Here is a 19,142-nt window from a genome sequence, read left to right as displayed (position 1 = left end):
TGTCAGCAATTCCAATTTTGATCGAAATCACACGTTTCCCAGTTCAACAGAAAATAATAAAGAACGGAAGCTTTTTCTGTCTTTGTCTTTGTCTTTCCAGACACCAATGTTCTCCGTTACATCCAGCTGACTGAGATGAAGATCCGTCGTTCTGCCCAGAGGGAGAAGAAAGAGACCACATAAACAACCAACTAAATCACTTTCTGTTTTAATAACTAACTCACTTCTCACTTCACGTAAAATGTGTGCTTTCTTCATGTGCCACCCAGATCTAGTACACCACGAGTCTTGGGCCGGGATTCAATCCGAAACCGCGCTTGACATTTTTGGGTAATTTCCAATTGAGCCGACATCTGCAGTGCTCACCTTGAATGCAATATCTGTACATGTGGTAACATTACCTTTTAAAAGCTGCATTTGTACAAGCGTGCTTGGATTGAATCCCGACCTTGGTGTTTTAAAGGATATTTACAGATATGCTTTAGCCTTGCACAGCCACTTTTATCCATCTTCTTATTCTTCCTGACAATTATGTGATTCATACCAATGGGCCTATTTTACTACTACACACAGAACGACTGTATGTCGTATAGAGATACAGTTCATACAACTGAAATGGTGCAGCTGCCGTTCGGTGATGGTCAACATCTCTATGGCTAAGTTGGTCAACACGGAGTCAGATGGATAATGCGCACCACTGCCAGTCCAAAACATTGCACAAAGTGTAAATAAGGCCAACAACACTTCTGATGGTGACAGAGTAACAGAAAACACTGTGAATGAAGCATTTGGCTGTAAGTGACTGTACTGTGACTGGATAAGTTAGGCTAGCACCTGCCCTCCCTCCTGCACACAATATGTGTTTCTAACACCTAGGGCCCCGTTTATACCTGGTTCTACCATGTGTTCTACCCCGTTTATACCCGGTTCTACCATGTGTCCAGATCTTGTCCACATTCCGATGCTGTCCACATTTTTAGGCAAGTGTAGACAATTAAAATACCATTGTTATTGTGATTAGATCTTCTCCGGAGGTAGTCCGGATCGTGTCTACACTTGACACTTACATGCGACTTCTGCGATCAGAATACGAAGCTCGGATTTAAAAAGACGGGTCTGGACGCACAAAAGTGGCTTTGTGGTCTGATTGTGTTCAGATCAGACTGCCCACTTCAGGGGATTTCTCCTCAGACGTAATCAGGCTGCAGTGGGATACGTCATCAGCAGTCCTCCCACAAGTCTCCAGAAAACATGTGTTTTGGGACCGAGAGGTTTTCCTTTTCATTATAACTTCAGAGGAAATTAGTTTTTAGCGTGTGAGGAACATGTTTGCTGTCTTCATAAATGCTAGCCAGCTAGCTAATATTTGTCGATTTTTTTTTTTTGGGGGGGTGGGGGCTAGAGTCATACGAACCCTTTTGCAATCCCTTTTAGCGTTGCTTGTGAGATTCCTGGCGAGCTACAGAGGTTAGCGGGCTAGTTAGCTACAGTAGTTTTTATTTTTTTATTTGACCTTTATTTAACTAGGAAACCTTTATTTAACTAGTCAGTTAGGAACAAATTCTTATTTTCAACGATGGCCTAGGAACAGTGGGTTAACTGCCTTGTTCAGGGGCAGAATGACAGATTTGTACCTTGTCAGCTCGGGGGTTTGAACTTGCAACCTTCCGGTAACTAGTCCAAAACTCTAACCACTAGGCTACAGTCAGTTAAGAACAAATTCTTTTTTTCAATGACGGCCTAGGAACAGTGGGTTAACTGCCTTGTTCAGGGGCAGAATGGCAGATTTGTACCTTGTCAGCTCGGGGGTTTGAACTTGCAACCTTCCGGTTACTCGTCCAACGCTCTAACCAGTTAGCTACTGACATCAGTTGGTGTGTTGTTATCATATTTTGCCTATTCCACCGTTTGGAGAATGTGAATATGGTGCAGGAAAAGAGAATCTGGACATACTATAGACACGGTAGACACATTTAAATGTAGAGGTGTAGACGCATTACGCTTTCGGAATTCCGTGATCAGAACTCTGTGATCAGAACTCTGTGATCAGAACTCTGTGATTAGAACTCAGTGATCAGAATAATAAAGCTGCATGAACTGTCAAGTCTAGACGTGGCCTCAGACTGGCATTGTGTCCGGATATCTTACAAATGTTGACGGACCTGGATGAAAAAAAAAAATTAAGTTTGTTTTTTAATTTTGACCTCTTTTTCTCCGACAATTGGTAGTTACAGTCTTTTCCCATCGCTGTTACTCCTGTACGGACTCGGGAGAGGCGAAGGTCGAGCAGTGCGTCCTCTGAAACACAACCCTGCCAAGCCACACTGTTACTCCTATACGGACTCGGGAGAGGCGAAGGTCGGAGCAGTCGTCCTCCGAAACACAACCCTGCCAAGCCACACTTTACTCCTGTACGGACTCGGGAGAGGCGAAGGTCGAGAGCAGTGCGTCCTCCGAAACACAACCCAAGCCACACTGTTACTCCTGTACGGACTCGGGAGAGGCGAAGGTCGGAGCATGCGTCCTCCGAAACACAACGAGCCAAGCCACACTTTACTCCTGTACGGACTCGGGAGAGGCGAAGGTCGAGAGCAGTCGTCACAACCCCCAAGCCACACTTTACTCCTGTACGGACTCGGGAGAGGCAAAGGTCGAGAGCAGTGCGTCCTCCGAAACACAACCCTGCCAAGCCACACTGTTTCTTGACACACTGCCCACTTAACCCGGAAGCCAGCCGCACCAATGTGTCAGAGGAAACACCGTACACCTGGCGACCATGTCAGTGTGCACTGCGCCCGGCCAGCCACAGGACTCGCTAGTGCGCGATGGGACAAGGACATCCCGGACGACGCTGGGCCAATTGTGCACCAACCCGGGTCTGTAGTGACACCTTAGACCACTGTGCCACTCGGGAACCCTGAGGTATAAACGAGGAATCACTTTTTCCCAACCTCCCACTGTTAGAAACCGAGCTAACACTTGTTTTAGTTTTTATATTTCTAGATTATTTAGATTTTAAAATCTTTGGCAAGTCACGTTAATAGATGTGTATTACCGTTACCTATAATAGATATATTTTAAAATCTTTGGCAAGTCACGTTAATACATGGGTATTACATTTACCTATAATAGATATATAAAGACTATATTTATAGATTGAACCGTCTTTACGTTGTAAGGGCACATATTTGCTCATTGTCATGACACTTTAAAAAAAAGCATGTCACAAAATATGAAAAAAGGCTTACTTTATAAAAGACAATGCTTTCTGTATTTGTTTTATTGAATAATAGCAAAGCTAATTGTGTTTTGTTGTTGTTGTAAATGCAAGCAGGGAAATTCATTCTACAAGAGTATCTTTAAGAAAACACCAACTGTTACTTTATGAAGGACTTATATTCTCGATTACAGTCATTGTTTTTGTATTTCACATGCTTTAGTACCACCAATTAGGCTCTAAAACTATTAAAAGCACATGCCAGCCAATCACATTTCGGAATAACTCAATTAATACCATGGCTCTCTCTAAAGAGAGGTTGCAAAAATACATTTTAAATAAATACATTTAAAAAACATAGAATTCTCAAATGACTTCAATCGTTCAACAGAACACATTCAAATAGAAACATGGTCTGTTATGGTAATATCTCTTACTGAGTCTATTAACTGAACGAGAGGAGAAGAGAAGAGCATAGCTGAGGGAGAGGATGACTCCACACATACCTTGTCCTCTTGGTAGTTGGCATGGTGAGACAGATTATAATGAGCCTGCCTGGTCATTGAACTGCCTGGTCATTGAACTGCATGGTTATTGAACTGCCTGGTCATTGAACTGCCTGGTCATTGAACTGCCTGGTCATTGAACTGCATGGTTATTGAACTGCCTGGTCATTGAACTGCCTGGTCATTGAACTGCCTGGTCATTGAACTGCATGGTCTTTGAACTGCCTGGTCATTGAACTGCCTGGTCATTGAACTGCCTGGTTATTGAACTGCCTGGTCATTGAACTGCATGGTTATTGAACTGCCTGGTCATTGAACTGCCTGGTCATTGAACTGCATGGTTATTGAACTGCCTGGTCATTGAACTGCCTGGTCATTGAACTGCCTGGTTATTGAACTGCCTGGTCATTGAACTGCATGGTTATTGAACTGCCTGGTTATTGAACTGCCTGTTTTAGCAGTGTCTGAAATGGTGCCATATGCCAAAAGTGCACTACTTTTGACCAGGACCCATAGGGAATAGGGTGCTAAGTAGTGCACTAGATAGGCAATAGGGTGCCATTTGGGATGCACATGGTGGCACACTGCAACAGGGCTAGGTAGGATGTCACCAAATGGATCAGAACCAGTCTATCTGAGGTCACTAGAACCAGTCTATCTGAGGTCACTAGAACCAGTCTATCTGAAGTCACTAGAACCAGTCTGTCTGAAGTCACTAGAACCGGTCTGTCTGAAGTCACTAGAACCAGTCTGAGGTCACTAGAACCAGTCTATCTGAGGTCACTAGAACCAGTCTGTCTGAAGTCACTAGAACCGGTCTGTCTGAAGTCACTAGAACCGGTCTGTCTGAAGTCACTAGAACCAATCTGAGGTCACTAGAACCAGTCTATCTGAGGTCACTAGAACCAGTCTATCTGAGGTCACTAGAACCAGTCTATCTGAAGTCACTAGAACCAGTCTATCTGAAGTCACTAGAACCAGTCTGTCTGAAGTCACTAGAACCAGTCTATCTGAAGTCACTAGAACCAGTCTATCTGAGGTCACTAGAACCAGTCTATCTGAAGTCACTAGAACCAGTCTATCTGAAGTCACTAGAACCAGTCTATCTGAAGTCACTAGAACCAGTCTATCTGAGGTCACTAGAACCAGTCTATCTGAGGTCACTAGAACCAGTCTATCTGAAGTCACTAGAACCAGTCTGTCTGAAGTCACTAGAACCAGTCTATCTGAGGTCACTAGATGGAACAGAACCAGTCTATCTGAGGTCACTAGAACCAGTCTGTCTGAAGTCACTTGAACCAGTCTGTCTGAAGTCACTAGAACCGGTCTATCTGAAGTCACTAGAACCAGTCTATCTGAGGTCACTAGACGGAACAGAACCAGTCTATCTGAGGTCACTTGAACCAGTCTGTCTGAAGTCACTAGAACCGGTCTATCTGAAGTCACTAGAACCAGTCTGTCTGAAGTCACTAGAACCAGTCTATCTGAGGTCACTAGATGGAACAGAACCAGTCTATCTGAAGTCACTTGAACCAGTCTGTCTGAAGTCACTAGAACCAGTCTATCTGAAGTCACTAGAACCAGTCTGTCTGAAGTCACTAGAACCAGTCTATCTGAAGTCACTAGAACCAGTCTATCTGAGGTCACTAGAACCAGTCTATCTGAAGTCACTAGAACCAGTCTGTCTGAAGTCACTAGAACCAGTCTATCTGAGGTCACTAGATGGAACAGAACCAGTCTATCTGATGTCACTAGAACCAGTCTGTCTGAAGTCACTTGAACCAGTCTGTCTGAAGTCACTAGAACCGGTCTATCTGAAGTCACTAGAACCAGTCTATCTGAGGTCACTAGACGGAACAGAACCAGTCTATCTGAGGTCACTTGAACCAGTCTGTCTGAAGTCACTAGAACCGGTCTATCTGAAGTCACTAGAACCAGTCTATCTGAGGTCACTAGACGGAACAGAACCAGTCTATCTGAGGTCACTTGAACCAGTCTGTCTGAAGTCACTAGAACCGGTCTATCTGAAGTCACTAGAACCAGTCTATCTGAGGTCACTAGATGGAACAGAACCAGTCTGTCTGAAGTCACTTGAACCAGTGTCTGAAGTCACTAGAACCAGTCTATCTGAAGTCACTTGAACCAGTCTGTCTGAAGTCACTAGAACCAGTCTATCTGAAGTCACTAGAACCAGTCTGTCTGAAGTCACTAGAACCAGTCTATCTGTAGTCACTAGAACCAGTCTGTCTGAAGTCACTAGAACCGGTCTGTCTGAAGTCACTAGAACCGGTCTGTCTGAAGTCACTAGAACCAGTCTGTCTGAAGTCACTAGAACCAGTCTGTCTGAAGTCACCAGAACCAGTATATCTGAAGTCACTAGAACCAGTCTATCTGAGGTCACTAGAACCAGTCTATGGTTCTCCGGTGGATAGTCAGTCTAGGGTTTTCCAGTGGATAGTCAGTCTAGGGTTCTCCAGTGGATAGTCAGTCTAGGGTTCTCCAGTGGATAGTCAGTCTAGGGTTCTCCAGTGGATAGTCAGTCTAGGGTTCTCCAGTGGATAGTCAGTCTAGGGTTCTCCAGTGGATAGTCAGTCTAGGGTTCTCCAGTGGATAGTCAGTCTAGGGTTCTCCAGTGGATAGTCAATCTAGGGTTCTCCAGTGGATAGTCAGCCTAGGGTTCTCCAAGCAGTGGATAGTCAGTCTAGGGTTCTCCAGTAGATAGTCAGTCTAGGGTTGTCCAGTGGATAGTCAGTCTAGGGTTCTGCAGTGGATAGTCAGCCTAGGGTTCTCCAGTGGATAGTCAGTCTAGGGTTCTGCAGTGGATAGTCAGCCTAGGGTTCTCCAGTGGATAGTCAGTCTAGGGTTGTCCAGTGGATAGTCAGTCTAGGGTTCTGCAGTGGATAGTCAGCCTAGGGTTCTCCAGTGGATAGTCAGTCTAGGGTTCTCCAGTGGATAGTCAGCCTAGGGTTCTCAGGCAGTGGATAGTCAGTCTAGGGTTCTCCAGTGGATAGTCAGTCTAGGGTTCTCCAGTGGATAGTCAGTATAGGGTTGTCCAGTGGATAGTCAGTCTAGGGTTATCCAGTGGATAGTCAGCCTAGGTTCTCCAGGCAGTGGATAGTCAGTCTAGGGTTCTCAGTAGATAGTCAGTCTAGGGTTCTCCAGTGGATAGTCAGTCTAGGGTTCTCCAGTGGATAGTCACCCTAGGGTTCTCCAGTGGATAGTCAGCCTAGGGTTCTCCAGTAGATAGTCAGTCTAGGGTTATCCAGTGGATAGTCAGTCTAGGGTTATCCAGTGGATAGTCAGTCTAGGGTTCTCCAGGCAGTGGATAGTCAGTCTCGGTTCTCAGTGGATAGTCAGCCTAGGTTCTCCAGGCAGTGGATAGTCAGTCTAGGGTTCTCCAGTGGGTAGTCAGTCTAGGGTTATCCAGTGGATAGTCAGCCTAGGGTTGTCCAGTGGATAGTCAGCCTAGGGTTCTCCAGGCAGTGGATAGTCAGTCTAGGGGTTCTCTAGTAGATAGTCAGTCTAGGGTTTTCCAGTGGATAGTCAGTCTAGGGTTCTCCAGTGGATAGTCAGTCTAGGGTTCTCCAGTGGATAGTCAGTCTAGGGTTCTCCAGTGGATAGTCAGTCTAGGGTTCTCCCGTGGATAGTCAGTCTAGGGTTCTCCCGTGGATAGTCAGTCTAGGGTTCTCCCGTGGATAGTCAGTCTAGGGTTCTCCCGTGGATAGTCAGTCTAGGGTTCTCCAGTGGATAGTCAGTCTAGGGTTCTCCAGTGGATAGTCAGCCTAGGTTCTCCAGGCAGTGGATAGTCAGTCTAGGGTTCTCCAGTAGATAGTCAGTCTAGGGTTGTCCAGTGGATAGTCAGTCTAGGGTTCTGCAGTGGATAGTCAGCCTAGGGTTCTCCAGTGGATAGTCAGTCTAGGGTTCTGCAGTGGATAGTCAGCCTAGGGTTCTCCAGTGGATAGTCAGTCTAGGGTTGTCCAGTGGATAGTCAGTCTAGGGTTCTGCAGTGGATAGTCAGCCTAGGGTTCTCCAGTGGATAGTCAGTCTAGGGTTCTCCAGTGGATAGTCAGCCTAGGGTTCTCCAGGCAGTGGATAGTCAGTCTAGGGTTCTCCAGTGGATAGTCAGTCTAGGGTTCTCCAGTGGATAGTCAGTATAGGGTTGTCCAGTGGATAGTCAGTCTAGGGTTATCCAGTGGATAGTCAGCCTAGGGTTCTCCAGGCAGTGGATAGTCAGTCTAGGGTTCTCCAGTAGATAGTCAGTCTAGGTTTCTCCAGTGGATAGTCAGTCTAGGGTTCTCCAGTGGATAGTCACCCTAGGGTTCTCCAGTGGATAGTCAGCCTAGGGTTCTCCAGTAGATAGTCAGTCTAGGTTCTCCAGTGGATAGTCAGTCTAGGGTTATCCAGTGGATAGTCAGTCTAGGGTTATCCAGGCAGTGGATAGTCAGTCTAGGGTTCTCCAGTGGATAGTCAGCCTAGGGTTCTCCAGGCAGTGGATAGTCAGTCTAGGGTTCTCCAGTGGGTAGTCAGTCTAGGGTTATCCAGTGGATAGTCAGCCTAGGGTTGCCCAGTGGATAGTCAGTCTAGGGTTCTCCAGTGGATAGTCAGCCTAGGGTTCTCCAGGCAGTGGATAGTCAGTCTAGGTTCTCCAGTAGATAGTCAGTCTAGGGTTCTCCAGTAGATAGTCAGTCTAGGGTTCTCCAGTGGATAGTCAGCCTAGGGTTCTCCATTAGATAGTCAGTCTAGGGTTCTCCAGTGGATAGTCAGTCTAGGGTTCTCCAGTGGATAGTCAGCCTAGGGTTAACCAGTGGATAGTCAGTCTATGGTTCTCCAGTGGATAGTCAGTCTAGGGTTCTCCAGTGGATAGTCAGCCTAGGGTTCTCCAGTAGATAGTCAGTTGAGGGTTCTCCAGTGGATAGTCAGTCTATGGTTCTCCAGTGGATAGTCAGTCTATGGTTCTCCAGTGGATAGTCAGTCTAGGGTTCTCCAGTGGATAGTCAGTCTAGGGTTCTCCAGTAGATAGTCAGTCTAGGGTTCTCCAGTGGATAGTCAGTCTAGGGTTCTCCAGTGGATAGTCAGCCCTAGGGTTCTCCAGTGGATAGTCAGTCTAGGGTTCTCCAGTGGATAGTCAGTCTAGGGTTCTCCAGTGGATAGTCAGCCCTAGGGTTGTCCAGTAGATAGTCAGTCTAGGGTTCTCCAGTGGACAGTCAGTCTAGGGTTCTCCAGTGGATAGTCAGTCTAGGGTTCTCCAGTGGGTAGTCAGCCTAGGGTTCTCCAGTGGATAGTCAGTCTAGGGTTCTCCAGTAGATAGTCAGTATAGGGTTGTCCAGTGGATAGTCAGTCTAGGGTTATCCAGTGGATAGTCAGCCTAGGGTTCTCCAGGCAGTGGATAGTAGTCTAGGGTTCTCAGTAGATAGTCAGCCTAGGGTTCTCCAGTGGATAGTCAGCCTAGGGTTCTCCAGTGGATAGTCAGTCTAGGGTTCTCCAGTAGATAGTCAGTCTAGGGTTGTCCAGTGGATAGTCAGTCTAGGGTTCTCCAGTGGATAGTCAGCCTAGGGTTCTCCAGTAGATAGTCAGTCTATGGTTCTCCAGTGGATAGTCAGTCTAGAGTTCTCCAGTGGATAGTCAGTCTAGGGTTAACCAGTGGATAGTCAGCCTAGGGTTCTCCAGTAGATAGTCAGTCTAGGTTCTCCAGTGGATAGTCAGTTGAGGGTTCTCCAGTAGATAGTCAGTCTAGGGTTCTCCCGTGGATAGTCAGTCTAGGGTTCTCCAGTAGATAGTCAGTCTAGGGTTATCCAGTAGATAGCCAGTCTAGGGTTCTCCAGTAGGTAGTCAGTCTAGGGTTCTCCCGTGGATAGTCCAGTCTAGGGTTCTCCAGTAGATAGTCAGTCTAGGGTTGTCCAGTAGATAGTCAGTCTAGGGTTATCCTGTGGGTAGTCAGTCTAGGGTTCTCCCGTGGATAGTCAGTCTAGGGTTCTCCAGGCAGTGGATAGTCAGTCTAGGGTTCTCCAGTGGATAGTCAGCCTAGGGTTCTCCATTAGATAGTCAGTCTAGGGTTCTCCAGTAGATAGTCAGCCTAGGGTTCTCCAGTAGATAGTCAGCCTAGGGTTCTCCAGTGGATAGTCAGTCTAGGGTTCTCCAGTAGATAGTCAGTCTAGGGTTGTCCAGTGGATAGTCAGTCTAGGGTTCTCCAGTGGATAGTCAGCCTAGGGTTCTCCAGTAGATAGTCAGTCTAGGGTTCTCCAGTGGATAGTCAGTCTAGAGTTCTCCAGTGGATAGTCAGTCTAGGGTTAACCAGTGGATAGTCAGCCTAGGGTTCTCCAGTAGATAGTCAGTCTAGGGTTCTCCAGTGGATAGTCAGTTGAGGTTCTCCAGTAGATAGTCAGTCTAGGGTTCTCCCGTGGATAGTCAGTCTAGGGTTCTCCAGTAGATAGTCAGTCTAGGGTTGTCCAGTAGATAGTCAGTCTAGGGTTATCCTGTGGGTAGTCAGTCTAGGGTTCTCCCGTGGATAGTCAGTCTAGGGTTCTCCAGGCAGTGGATAGTCAGTCTAGGGTTCTCCAGTGGATAGTCAGCCTAGGGTTCTCCATTAGATAGTCAGTCTAGGGTTCTCCAGTGGATAGTCAGTCTAGGGTTCTCCAGTGGATAGTCAGCCCTAGGGTTAACCAGTGGATAGTCAGTCTATGGTTCTCCAGTGGATAGTCAGTCTAGGTTCTCCAGTGGATAGTCAGCTCTAGGGTTCTCCAGTAGATAGTCAGTTGAGGGTTCTCCAGTGGATAGTCAGTCTATGGTTCTCCAGTGGATAGTCAGTCTATGGTTCTCCAGTGGATAGTCAGTCTAGGGTTCTCCAGTGGATAGTCAGTCTAGGGTTCTCCAGTAGATAGTCAGTCTAGGGTTCTCCAGTGGATAGTCAGTCTAGGGTTCTCCAGTGGATAGTCAGCCTAGGGTTCTCCAGTGGATAGTCAGTCTAGGTTCTCCAGTGGATAGTCAGTCTAGGTTCTCCAGTATATAGTCAGTCTAGGGGTTCTCCAGTGGATAGTCAGTCTAGGGTTCTCCAGTGGATAGTCAGTCTAGGGTCCTCCAGTGGATAGTCAGTCTAGGGTTCTCCAGTGGGTAGTCAGTCTAGGGTTCTCCAGTGGATATTCAGTCTAGGGTTCTCCAGTGGATAGTCAGCCTAGGTTCTCCAGTGGATAGTCAGTCTAGGTTCTCCAGTGGGTTGTCAGTCTAGGGTTCTCCAGTAGATAGTCAGTCTAGGTTCTCCAGTAGATAGTCAGTCTAGGGTTCTCCAGTGGATAGTCAGTCTAGGGTTCTCCAGTAGATAGTCAGTCTAGGGTTCTGCAGTGAATAGTCAGTCTCAACTCAATAGCATAATATTCCCATTTCAAAAACAGATTTCCCATGTCATTATGGACTATGGTATTAGTTTCAGGATACAGTACAGTAGCATGATATACTACAGTACCCATAATGCTCTGTAAATACAGCCTACACCTTGTAGATGTGTAAAGGATATAATACACCTCATAGATCAGAGCTCTCCAACCCTGTTCCTGGAGAGATAACTACTGTAGGTTTACATCTATCTAGTCCAGGACTCTCCAACCCTGTTCCTGGAGAGATACCTACTGTAGGTTTACATCTATCTAGTCCAGGACTCTCCAACCCTGTTCCTGGAGAGATACCCTACTATAGGTTTACATCTATCTAGTCCAGGGCTCTCCAACCCTGTTCCTGGAGAGATACCTACTGTAGGTTGACATCTATCTAGTCCAGGGCTCTCCAACCCCTGTTCCTGGAGAGATACCTACTGTAGGTTTACATCTATCTAGTCCAGGGCTCTCCAACCCTGTTCCCGGAGAGATACCTACTGTAGGTTTACATCTATCTAGTCCAGGGCTCTCCAACCCTGTTCCTGGAGAGAGACCCTACTGTAGGTTTACATCTATCTAGTCCAGGGTTCTCCAACCCTGTTCCTGGAGAGATACCTACTGTACATCTACAGTAGAAGTCGGAAGTTCACATACACCTTAGCCAAATACATTTAAACTCAGTTTTTCACAATTCCTGACTTTTAATCCTAGTAAAACTTCCTGTCTTAGGTCAGTTAGGACCACCACTTTATTTTAAGGATGTGAAATGTCAGAATAACAGTAGAGAGAATTATTTATTTCAGATTTTTATTTCTTTCATCAAATTCCCAGTGGGTCAGTATTGTACATACACTCAATTGGTATTTGGTAGCATTGCCTTTAAATGGTTTAACTTGGTTCAAATGTTTCAGGTAGCCTTCCACAAGCTTCCCACAATAAGTTGGGTGAATTTTGTCCCATTCCTCCTGACAGAGCTGGTGTAACTGAGTCAGGTTTGTAGGCCTCCTTGCTCGCACATGCTTTTTCAGTTATGTCCACATTTTCTATGGGATTGAGGTCAGGGCTTTGTGATGGCCACTCCAATACCTTGACATTATTGTCCTTAAGCCATTTTGCCACAACTTTGAAGTATGCTTGGGATCATTGTCCATTTGGAAGACCCATTTGCGACCAAGCTTTAACTTCCAGACTGATGTCTTGAGATGTTTTTTCAATATATACAAATTATTTTCCTCCTCACGAAGCCATGTATTTTGTGAAGTGCACCAGGCCCTCCTGCAGCAAAGCACCCCACAACATGATGTTGCCACCCCCACAACATGATGTTGCCACCCCCATGCTTCACAGCCGTCCCCTGTAACGGTTGTCATCGGATGAAGAAGGAGACCAAGGTACAGCGCTCATGATGGTTAATGAAACTGAACAATGCAACAAAATAACAAAGTTGAACCAAAAGAAACAGTTCTGTGTGCAGAACACTAAACAGATAACAACTACCCACAAAAACCAGGTTGAAAAAGGCTGCCTAAGTATGATTCCCAATCAGAGACAACAATAGACAGCTGCATCTAATTGGGAACCACACTCGGCCAAAGACAGAGAAAACATAGAAATAAAGAAACTAGAATGCTCACCCCAGTCACACCCTGGCCTAACCAAAATAGAGAATAAAAGCCTCTCTTTGGCCAGGGCGTGACATCCCCCTTTTTACTCCTAACATAACGATGGTCATTATAGCCAAACAGTTCTATGTTTGTTTCATCAGAACAGAGGACATTTGTCCCCATGTGTAGTTGCAAACCGTAGTCTGGCTTTTTTATGGCGGTTTTGGAGCAGTGGCTTTTCCTTGCTGAGCGGCCTTTCAGGTTATGTCGATATAGGACTCGTTTTACTGTGGATACAGATACTTTTGTATCAGTTTCCTCCAGCATCTTCACAAGGTCCTTTTCTGTTGTTCTGGGATTGATTTGCACTTTTCGCACCAAAGTATGTTTTTCTCTAGGAGACAGAATGCGTCTCTTCCTGAGCGGTATGACGGCTGCGTGGTCCCATGGTGTTTATACTTGCGTACTATTGTTTGTACAGATGAACGTGGTACCTTCAGGCATTTGGAAATTGCTTCCAAGGATGTACCAGACGTGTGGAGGTCTACAATTATTTTCTGACGTCTTGGCTGATTTCTTTCGATTTTCCTATGATGTCAAGCAAATAGGCACTGAGTTTGAAGGTAGGCCTTGAAATACATCCACAGGTACACCTCCAATTGACTCAAATGTTGTCAATTAGCCTATCAGAAGCTTCTAAATCCATAACATAATTTTCTGGAATTTTCCAAGCTGTTTAAAGGCACAGTCAACTTAGTGTATGTAAACTTCTGACCCACTGGAATTGTGATACAGTGAATTATAAGTGAAATAATCTGTCTGTAAACAATTGTTGGGAAAATGACTTGTGTCAAGCACAAAGTAGATGTCCTAACAGACTTGCCAAAAAACTATAGTTTGTTAACAAGAAATTTGTGGAGTGGTTGAAAAATGAGTTTTATGACTCCAACCTAAGTGGATGTAAACTTCCAACTTCAACTGTATCTAGTCCAGGGCTCTCCAACCATGTTCATATGGTTAATTATTAATTAATTATATATATATATTAATATTTTCATTAATCCAGGAACAATACATCTTTGGAGTAAAGCACCCAGGTTGGTTTAATTATTAAATAGAACAGAACAGTCAGTTGTTATGTACATTCTCCACACTGCATTCCCATTGGGTTCATTCTAACAACGCATGAAACTCAGGTCGATAGGATGCATGGAACTCAGGTCGATAGGATGCAGGATGCATGGAACTCAGGTCGATTCCAGGATGCATGGAACTCAGGTCGATAGGATGCATGGAACTCAGGTCGATAGGATGCATGGAACTCAGGTCGATAGGATGCATGGAACTCAGGTCGATAGGATGCATGGAACTCAGGTCGATAGGATGCATGGAACTCAGGTCGATAGGATGCATGGAACTCAGGTCGATAGGATGCATGGAACTCAGGGCGATAGGATGCATGGAACTCAGGTCGATAGGATGCATGGAACTCAGGTCGATAGGATGCATGGAACTCAGGTCGATAGGACACTTCAGGGTCTAGACCAGTGATGTCAAGCTCATTCCATGGAAGTGTCTGCTGGTTTTAGGGGTTTTACCTTTCAATTAATACCTAGACAACCAGATGAGGAGAGTTCCTTATTAAACAGTGATTTTAATTCGTCAATTCAGTACAGCGGAGGAGAGAACCTGCAGACACTCAGCTCTCCGTGGAATGAGTTGGACGCCTGGTCTAGAGACTGGTCGTAAGGTTTTTTTTTCGAGAACTTACAGATATAATACTGAGAAGAGTCATGTTTGTCAATCGATCATCTTTTAAAGGAGACCACAATATATGCTGTGTCCATAGAAAGCAACGCTTGACAGGAAATTTTACAGTCAGCCTCAGGTCAACTCTGGGAACAGTGTCATTAATGTTTACTCCATCCTTTTCACTTATAACCCGCGTGGACCTGTCAAACCTGCTATGTAACCTGCTATGTAGCTTAATGATAGAGCCCCTTTTAAAAAAACACACAAGACACAATAAAAAACTTTGCGAACATTTTAAAACTAATACTCGAGAGACATTTTCAAAAGCAAGCGAAAACAAAATAAATACAAAAAATAAATAAAAGAATAAAAAATAAATCCATTGTAAATAAAATAAAAAATATGAATTAATTAATAAATAAAAAAATAACTATGACATGCCACCAGGGCCTGTTTTCGGTTGGTTTGGTCAGTCAAGACAAAATGCAGTGAAGTTCGTTTCGAAAACACAACAGACACATTGAATCAAATCTCCAAATTATTTCAACAATAGACACATTAGTAATGTACAATACAGATGTTTCTCTATGGACAATAGATCCTTGTGGTCCCAGATAAGAGGGCATAATACCTAGCAGGCCATATGAGTTAGCCAGCTAACATTTACATAATTTAGCAGACACTGTTATCGAGAGCAACTTCCCGAAGCAATTATGGGTAAGTGCTTTGCTCAAGGGCACATTGACACATTTTTTTTACCTAGTCGGCTCAGGGATTCGAACCGGCAATCTTTCGGTTACTGACCCAATGCTCTTAACCGCTCGGCTCCCTGCTGCCCCTAATGTTGTTAAACAACCATTAAAAACTATTGATTTTCAAGATCATTTAAAGGTTCAATGCAGCCAATTTTTTATCTCAAAATCAAATAATTTCTAGGTAACAATGAAGTACCTTACTGGGATTGTTTTCAATGAAAACTGGTCAAAGAGCAATTTCTTACAAAGAGTTTTGCTAGGACTGTCTGAGAGTGGTCTGAGTGACGAGCCTAAATGGGGCTTCTTTTTCTTTTTAACCGCCTGGTGACGTCACCATGGGAACGAAACAGGCTGACAATTTCAGGCGGTCTTTTCAAACAGCTCTCACACTAAAAAAATTGCATTATCATCATGTTCACGATTTTCACAGTGTTATTCCAACCTTATAGTAAATATATATATATATATAAAACACAAGGGGAGAAAAAAGAAATAAACAGAAAGTAAATCATCTGAATATTTAGGTTTGATCTGAAGGATCCTGCTTTGTACCCCCGTTGTCCTCTCGGCATTGACAATGAATGCCAAGGAGTTGGTATGATAGCACAAACAGGCTATACAAATAGACAGGTTTCACCTTGAACAACTGCAGCACATATTCTGGTGATAATTCTCATGGTTCAGACATACCCGGGCCTCTGACAAAGTACATACAACGTTTTTTGTTTTTTTTAATAAGCATAATCAGAGCATTATATATGCAGAGATCAGGGCTGGTGTCAATCCCATTTAAATTCCAGTCAATTCATTAAAGTAAAATCAAGTTCCCAAATTCCAAATCCTTGTTGAAAAAAGCCTTGAAGAGAATTGGAATTGGAATTTCAATGTATTTCCTGAATTGACTGGAATTGAAATGGAATTGACCCAAATCCTGATAGAGATATATTTATATCTACATGGTTATAGCTATACATGTCACTAATGGGCGGTGTATTTTACTGAAGCCCTGTGGTGATGGTGGTGTATTTTACTGAAGCCCTGTGGTGATGGGCGGTGTTGGTGGTGTATTTTACTAAGCCCTGTGGTGATGGGCGGTGTTGGTGGTGTATTTTACTAAGCCCTGTGGTGATGGGCGGTGTTGGTGGTGTATTTTACTGAAGCCCTGTGGTGATGGGCGGTGTTGGTGGTGTATTTTACTGAAGCCCTGTGGTGATGGGCGGTGTTGGTGGTGTATTTTACTAAGCCCTGTGGTGATGGGCGGTGTTGGTGGTGTATTTTACTAAGCCCTGTGGTGATGGGCGGTGTTGGTGGTGTATTTTACTAAGCCCTGTGGTGATGGGCGGTGTTGGTGGTGTATTTTACTAAGCCCTGTGGTGATGGGCGGTGTTGGTGGTGTATTTTACTAAGCCCTGTGGTGATGGGCGGTGTTGGTGGTGTATTTTACTAAGCCCTGTGGTGATGGGCGGTGTTGGTGGTGTATTTTACTAAGCCCTGTGGTGATGGGTGGTGTTGGTGGTGTATTTTACTGAAGCCCTGTGGTGATGGGCGGTGTTGGTGGTGTATTTTACTAAGCCCTGTGGTGATGGGCGGTGTATTTTACTAAGCCCTGTGGTGTTGGTGGTGTATTTTACTAAGCCCTGTGGTGATGGGTGGTGTTGGTGGTGTATTTTACTAAGCCCTGTGGTGATGGGTGGTGATGGTGGTGTATTTTACTAAGCCCTGTGGTGATGGGTGGTGTTGGTGGTGTATTTTACTAAGCCCTGTGGTGATGGTGGTGTATTTTACTAAGCCCTGTGGTGATGGGCGGTGTTAGTGGTGTATTTTACTAAGCCCTGTGGTGTTGGGCGGTGTTGGTGGTGTATTTTACTAAGCCCTGTGGTGATGGGTGGTGTGTTTTACTGAAGCCCTGTGGTGATGGGTGGTGTTGGTGGTGTATTTTACTAAGCCCTGTGGTGATGGCGGTGTATTTTACTAAGCCCTGTAGTGATGGGTGGTGTTGGTGGTGTATTTTACTAAGCCCTGTGGTGATGGGTGGTGTTGGTGGTGTATTTTACTAAGCCCTGTGGTGATGGCGGTGTATTTTACTAAGCCCTGTAGTGATGGGCGGTGTTGGTGGTGTATTTTACTAAGCCCTGTGGTGATGGGCGGTGTTGGTGGTGTATTTTACTAAGCCCTGTGGTGATGGTGGTGTATTTTACTAAGCCCTGTGGTGATGGGCGGTGTTGGTGGTGTATTTTACTAAGCCCTGTGGTGTTGGTGGTGTATTTTATTGAAGCCCTGTGGTGATGGGTGGTGTTGGTGGTGTATTTTACTAAGCCCTGTGGTGTTGGCGGTGTATTTTACTAAGCCCTGTGGTGATGGGCGGTGTTGGTGGTGTATTTTACTAAGCCCTGTGGTGATGGCGGTGTATTTTATTGAAGCCCTGTGGTGATGGGCGGTGTTGGTGGTGTATTTTACTAAGCCCTGTGGTGATGGCGGTGTATTTTACTGAAGCCCTGTGGTGATGGCTGTGTATTTTATTGAAGCCCTGTGGTGATGGGCGGTGTTAGTGGTGTATTTTATTGGTCTGGTCTATAGTAGTGCACTATATAGGAATAGGGCTCTGGTCTAAAGTAGTGCACTATATAGGGAATAGGCTCTAGTCTAAAGTAGTGCACCATATAGGGAATAGGGCTCTGGTCTAAAGTAGTGCACTATATAGGGAATAGGGCTTTGGTCTAAAGTAGTGCACTATATAGGGAATAGGGCTCGGGTCTAAAGTAGTGCACTATATAGGGAATAGGCTCTAGTCTAAAGTAGTGCACCATATAGGGAATAGGGCTCTAGTCTAAAGTAGTGCACCATATAGGGAATAGGGCTCTGGTCTAAAGTAGTGCACTATATAGGGAATAGGGCTCTGGTCTAAAGTAGTGCACTATGCAGGGAATAGGGCTCTGGTCTATAGTAGTGCACTATGCAGGAATAGGGCTCTGGTCTAAAGTAGTGCACTATATAGGGAATAGGGCTCTGGTCTAAAGTAGTGCACTATGCAGGGAATAGGGTGGCATAGGGCTCTGGTCTAAAGTAGTGCACTATATAGGGAATAGGGCTCTGGTCTAAAGTAGTACCACTATATAGGGAATAGGGCTCTGGTCTAAAGTAGTGCACTATATAGGGAATAGGACTCTGGTCTAAAGTAGTGCACTATATAGGGAATAGGGCTCTGGTCTAAAGTAGTGCACTATAAAGAGAATAGGGCTCTGGTCTATAGTAGTGCACTATGCAGGGTATAGGGTGCCATTTGGGATGCATATATAGAGTGCCTGATACTTACAGAGATCTAACAGAAGAAAGTGTCACTGCAACACAAGCAGCAGCCCAGAAAACATTCAAGAGTGCCGAGATTCAAATCAATCAAGTGACACGGGAGAAAGTTGAGGTTGTTTTGCTTGCAGAAAAAAAATAACATATCACTGAATAAATGAAGAAATTAATCAAACAAAACCAAGCTTTACATTCATGATGCTGCCCCCCCCGCAAAAAAAAGTGCACTTTGTTTATTAATAAAATGCACAATCTTGAACTCTTGAATACAAAATAAAAATTTGTAAAGCTTTGTGAAGTTATCAGCGCCCTAGGCCTTTTGCTGGATCCAAGCCATTATCCCAGCCAAGAGAAACTCCTGCCATAGCATCAGCTTGTCATAGGGATTTACAGTAAGCCTAAAGTGGAACAGACAGCGTTTTTAACAACATGAAATCTTATTACAATCCGTTCATATACACCCCAGGAAGAATATATATTTTATTATTATTATTATTATTTATTTTTTTACATTTTCTGACAAACAAGCACTTAGATATGGTCATTTTCACGTTTTCATAAAATCATAGAATGTTTAGGAATGACGTAGAGTAAGGCATTTGTGAAAATTCTATATCAATATAGAGTGGGAAAGCAGCCAT

This window comes from Oncorhynchus masou, unplaced genomic scaffold, assembly GCF_036934945.1.
Source record: "Oncorhynchus masou masou isolate Uvic2021 unplaced genomic scaffold, UVic_Omas_1.1 unplaced_scaffold_1278, whole genome shotgun sequence".
NCBI classification, from domain to species: Eukaryota; Metazoa; Chordata; class Actinopteri; order Salmoniformes; family Salmonidae; genus Oncorhynchus; species Oncorhynchus masou.
The sequence above is the reverse complement of the archived record's forward strand: the minus strand, read 5'-3'. Positions refer to the sequence as shown.